This window comes from Melitaea cinxia, chromosome 18 (assembly GCF_905220565.1).
Source record: "Melitaea cinxia chromosome 18, ilMelCinx1.1, whole genome shotgun sequence".
In the NCBI taxonomy this organism is placed as follows: domain Eukaryota; kingdom Metazoa; phylum Arthropoda; class Insecta; order Lepidoptera; family Nymphalidae; genus Melitaea; species Melitaea cinxia.
Window position 1 is genome coordinate 8,203,432 of NC_059411.1, and position 5,943 is coordinate 8,209,374.

At 34.9% G+C, this 5,943-nt stretch overlaps 1 long non-coding RNA gene across 1 annotated transcript; it reads left to right on the forward strand.

Moving 5' to 3' along the window:
* The first annotated feature begins 2,377 nt into the window (after positions 1-2,377).
* On the forward strand, positions 2,378-5,055 carry LOC123662356. Its single transcript, XR_006744489.1, has 2 exons — positions 2,378-2,556; positions 4,730-5,055. It is a non-coding gene; the product is annotated as an uncharacterized LOC123662356 (long non-coding RNA).
* Positions 5,056-5,943: the final 888 nt, after the last annotated feature.

Genomic DNA, 5,943 nt, shown 5'->3' on the forward strand with positions numbered 1-5,943 from the left:
AAACTTATGTATAAAGCTTGAGTACTGAAACAACCTTGTAATTTTTATCATTCGGCTAAAAAAACTTTCATATAATATGTGGTTAATTTGCTTTTTTAATATGACTGCGCTTTCCTTCTATATAGTTGTTTGTGCGTTGCTGGTATAAGTACAATTTACTAATTTTTAAGACAATTTTATTTTTAGATGTGTGTCATGCTAGGACTACACTTATAGGTGACTATCTGTTACCGCGCGACTTCATTCGCACATATGTTAATAAATATAATTCTTTGACCCCTATACTGATATGCAAAAATTCATGTCGACTCCTTAGTGCATAAAAAATTAAAATAAATCAATCTCATGAAAAATATTATCTTTAAAAGTATAAAAATAACATATTATTCGAAAGTCTAGACTGTAACCTATCTCTTTACTAAGTTACATTAAAATCCGTTCAGCAGTTCCTCTATGATCCAGTAACAAAAATCGAATCAAACTTTTGCATTTATAATAATAGTAGGACTAAAAACACAGATTTTCCGTTATTTTTAACCGACTTCAAAAAAAGGTGGTGTTACTCAATACGACCGTATATATTTTTTTATGTATGTTCGGGGATAACTCCGTCGTTTATGAACCAATTATGATAAATTTTTTTCTTGGAAAGGAGATATCCCTTGTTTGGTAACATGATAAGGAAACCAGAATCTAAAGATGGGATCCCAGAGAAATCGAGGGAAAATCTCGAAAATCCGCATAGCTTTTTACTGGGTGTACCGATTTTAATGGTTTTTAATTTAATCGAAAGCCGATGTTTATCATGTGGTCACACTTAAATTTCACCGAGATCTGATTACAACTTTTGGATTAATCTTTGGTAATGCGTATTTACTTAACTATTTTTTCCTCTTCCTACGTTGTATTACTTGTCGATATAATTGAAGTCGGTTTTTCTTTGTTTGCCTGGAAACACAATTATACTTAAAACATTTTGTTTGTACGAGTATACACTTACTTAAAATGTTCAGCCAATCGATTTGTTACCCAAATTTAGAAATGTGATTATACTGATAAATAAGTTTTGACTTGAGGAGGTATAGGTGTCTAGACCTTGACCTACTAAATCTATAGCAAAAAAAGGCCAAACGTATTACATATTTCCTTTCTAAGTTCGTTAAAGTATTACACGATTCGTATTTTGTTTGTAAACATCAACGAAATTTGACATCAAAAATAACATTAGGTACGAAAACAAAGAGCAGAAAAGTAAAAATCTATTGTTCATAACTCAAGACTACTTTACGTACCTCAAAGAAACTAGATGTAACAATAGTAAACACATTTTTTTCTAGTTTAAAATTATGGCTAGAAATTAGTTTATCAGTTTCAGCACATACATAGGTACCTATATAGACGTCACACAGAAACAAATCAAAATAGAATATTTGGTCGAAACGCAATTCCATGCAAAAAGAATTCTAAATACAATACTCAAAACAAAGAAACAGTAAAAATGTACGCGCAGTAAACTTAGAGAGCAAAAATACTCTAAATAGTGTAAAATATAATTCGATAGAATAATTTTAAATTCCGAAATAGTGTATGAGTAAAACAAACATGGCGTTCGAAAACCGCTCCACAATAATGAGCATGAGCACGACGCGATCGTCCTAGTCCCTACTTCGGGAAGTCGCTGCCGAACGTCGGCGATGTTTCGGCGGGAATCCTAGCACTCAGCCACTACTAACAGCCGTTACGCAACGCGGCGCCACTTCGCGCTTTATGGCGCCAACTACTAAAACTATTCTTTCGGTGAAAATACTTTCCCAAGTTTTGCTCTTAATAAACTAACCTCTATAACGTCTCTTAGAAACAAAAGGTGCGAATTTGATCTATCAAAATCATTTTCAACAGAGAGGTTGTCAAATTACAATGCACTTTACATAAGAATCTCGTACGTATATTTAATAACGAAAAGTTCTCAACTTGTTACGTTAAGAGTTATAATTTCCTCCGACTGTATAATCCAACGTTTTATAATATACCAAATATTATAAAACGCTGGTTTATATTCTAAGTGTCCGTATTCAGTATTTATATAACTCGAGAAATCATTAGTAGAGTCGCATAATCTGGCTCCTCTTTTCAATATCCACAATGATACTACAACTTCTAAATGAAATCACCGTTATACTAAAAATTATAAGATGAATGCGACGTATATATAAAATACGTTGCAGGTTTTTGAAAAAGTAAAGGAAACGCGACATCTATGAGCGATGCTGCAAACTTCAGCGAACAGAAATGCGTTTACAATCTTTATTATCGGCAGCGGTAATGGTTCTACAAATTTAGTTCTTGCCCTACAAAAAGCGTTTCTCCTTTCATAATAATAAGAATACGTCGAGCGAGTCGGTCGGTCGGCGCGCTCGCTCGCTTCGTGCGGACGAGGCGCGATGCGGCTGTGTGCGTGGGCGGCGGCGTGTGCGTGGGCCGTCGCCCCGCGCCCCGCCGCGTCCACCGAACGTAGCTTTCTGTTCGCTTATATAACGACATACATATATATGCGCGGTAAATAATATACACTGTGAATAGCAAGCTATGTGCTGCCACCTAGCGGCTCGCTCGAACCAGCGCGCCACAGACTACGTAAAGTCATGTTTCGTTTCTTCTATACTGCATGACTCTCAAGGACCTTTAGTTTTACCACTTTTATTTTTCACGGAACTGGGAAACTACTTTTCCTTCTGTACAACTATAAATAATATAATTTTTAATAGTGTGTGCATTGCAGCAGTGCGCTCATTATTACCATATTTCTTTTTATAGTATTTATATATTTTATTATTCCGTATAAAAATGTTAATTTACGCAAATTTTAGACAATGATACAAATTATGTTCCCAAAAATTACTAAATGTGACTATCTAGATCAATTTGGTATTTATTATTATAACAAAAATAACGATGTCATATTTAATATATAGTTAATCATTATGAAAAAAAAAATGTTTTTGTTTAACTACTTAAATACTATTACTTCTTTTGTATAACGGGATGTATAAATGGTTGATTTTCTTTTTTGTTTCATTAATTTAATTTAATTAATAATTTATAATTAAATATATGAAATAGTTAGTCTGTGTCTCAAACACGCGACTGCCTTCGTAGGGAGCATTCTTTCGGCATTATGGCTCGACTTGGCTCGACTGGCTCGATATCTCGAGCCAACCGTGGCTCGAACTCGAGCTCGCAGCAACGGGAAAATTTCACAAGCAGCCATCCATGACGCAGCCGACTTACCCGCGCGGCGCCCAGTCCAACATGTCTTTAAAATGGCGCGCTAGCCTTTCGTTTTTGAACGTAACGAAATAAGGCAGCCATATTAAAAGTCTTCTATTATTTTTTTCAGAAATAGTGTGTTCGTTTTCTCCAACTATGCTTTTTTCTGATAATTATTCATTCATTTTTCTTTAGGTAAATTAGTTATTGATTCGAATGGCGCTCGGGGGAAAATTGTAATAGAATTAAGTTCATTATGAATACATTATTCAGTAATCGAAAAATTAAAAAAATTATATATATTTCATGTTTGAAATTCGTTGGAGGTGATAGGCCATTGACATATTCTTTTTGTTTCGAAATTTATTTTATACATCTTCAGCACTGTTTCTTGTAAGTATCAATTCTAATTATGATTTCTAGTATTGTAAAGTTTATACCGTTAGGGGCGAATTTTGAACTACATGCGTTTTAGGATACATTTCTCGCAATGACTCGACATGTAGAGAATGTTGCAAGGTAACGGACGATGTACGCCGTCAAAATCGTAGCCCAAGTTGAGGGTACCCGCCACATGTTCCAGGAACATCCCCGCGATTGATGGATTTACCATCTGTTAATACCATATGAATTGAGCTAAATTTAAACATGACACCGAACTTAAGAAGGAAAGAATCAAATTCTGTAGAAACATTGGTAAAATTCGTTTTTACATTATTTTTGTTAAAAACGATTACATAGTTTATTTTATTCTGTATGTTGAAAGGGGTTTAAAAATACTATACAGTGTCAAAATGTTATTCGAAAGAAGTTGAAGCTGACTTACATAATATAAACTCATTACACATGATATCAGCACAAAAATTTTAGTGGCTTACAGTCACTCCCTCTTTTTGAAAAATCAAATAAAAATAACAATTGGACATAATATATTTTAATAGGTATATTTACTTAAAAAAGGTTCGGCCTGTTATATCCCACTGCAGGCCATAGGCCTCTTTCCCCTGTAGGAGAAGGATGAGAGCTTAAACCACCACGCTGCTCCAATGCGGGTTGCCATATATATTCCTTACTATGAGTAACGATCGCTATCAAGTGTACGTGATAACAACTGAGACTGGCAGTTTAACGTGATCTCCGAGGCACGGTGGAGAGACCTACAAGGACTGCACAAACAACTAGACTACGGCAAACATCTGCATGACCAATACAAATGTTTGTCATGTGCGGAGATTGAACCCGCAACCGCTAACGCAACAGCCACAAACTAGTGCTGTGACCGTTGCGCCAACGCGGTGTATGGTATATTTACTTACACATTTAAAGAACATAATTGTCATTTATATACGCGAATATCACTTCCATAATACTTCGCATTTCAATGTTAAGATTGATCAAGCAATTATGACCTTTTACATTTTAATAATAAAGACGATAATGCAATCAATTTGTTTCAGTTTAGTTTTAAGTTTGAAGTCACACATCGCATGTCAATGACTCAAGACCTTCGGAGCTTAGTGCGCAATGGACAGGCAACAGAAAAACTGATTGTGTTCCTATATCGTACGAATTCCTGGTAGTGTAAACCGACGTAGAAAAAGAAGACGGCGAAATTATCTTTCGATAACTAAACTTATTATGACCGAGACTGATTCGCGAATACTTTTTACTATTAAAATATTGCAACCTGTTATTCATGTTGTGAATATTAATAACGAAATTTCATTCTTTTATATTTTCTGTAATTTTTTCGACCGTAATTTTAATAAAATACAAGGAAAATCGTTACAAATATTTATTTTCGAAAAAAGTACTCATACGTTTTAACTTATGTATTAAAAAAGTTTAGCACGTAGTTCAAACTATATAATACCCTAATATAATGACACATTACGTATATTTGTAGAAGAATCATGCAGAGATTTCTGTGAAGAGAAATAATGCGAAGTTATGTTTTAAAAAAGAGATTTTTTTTCGTCCACAACTCAAGGCGGAACTAAGCCATGAATCTCCTAGAGGACATTTAGTAGATTCTACTTTGAAAACTCGATTTCCAATCGCCTGCGACATACAGAAACGAGGATTTCTAGAAAACGTAGAGGGCGTCGCTGTGCAAGCCCCTATTACACTATCACTTGACAGTTTATTATCAAAGCAGTGCGCTGTAGATTTTATTAAATATAATTAAGTATATTTTTGTCTAAAATATGAGATTACTTTTTTAACTAGGTTATTTTCTTACATACGTATCCAAATAAACTACAATCATTATCATATATACATCTATATCAATTAGTAAGGTGGGTGAAACAAAGAATACTTCATAAATGTAGAGTCGTGTGAGGTCGCAATATTTTTTCGTAAAACATATTATTATTTAGGTAAGATAATTAGAAAAAGTATGGAGGAGCAGTATTAGTTTTAGTAAATGTAGTCACCACTACCATGGCTCTACGATTCCTCGTGGCCAGGCTCTAGCCATGGACTTGTTTCGCGATCAGCCATACTTCGCGCACGGAGTGCAATAAATAGTAAGCCCTATGCACACAGCTGACGGTGTCATTTACATCGTTATCACGCCGTCTGATAACAGCGTGAACGCTGCGCAAAGCAGAATCGAATGTCAAACGAAAACACCTACGCTCTACTTTTCCGTACCTATCCCCCGGCGCGCGC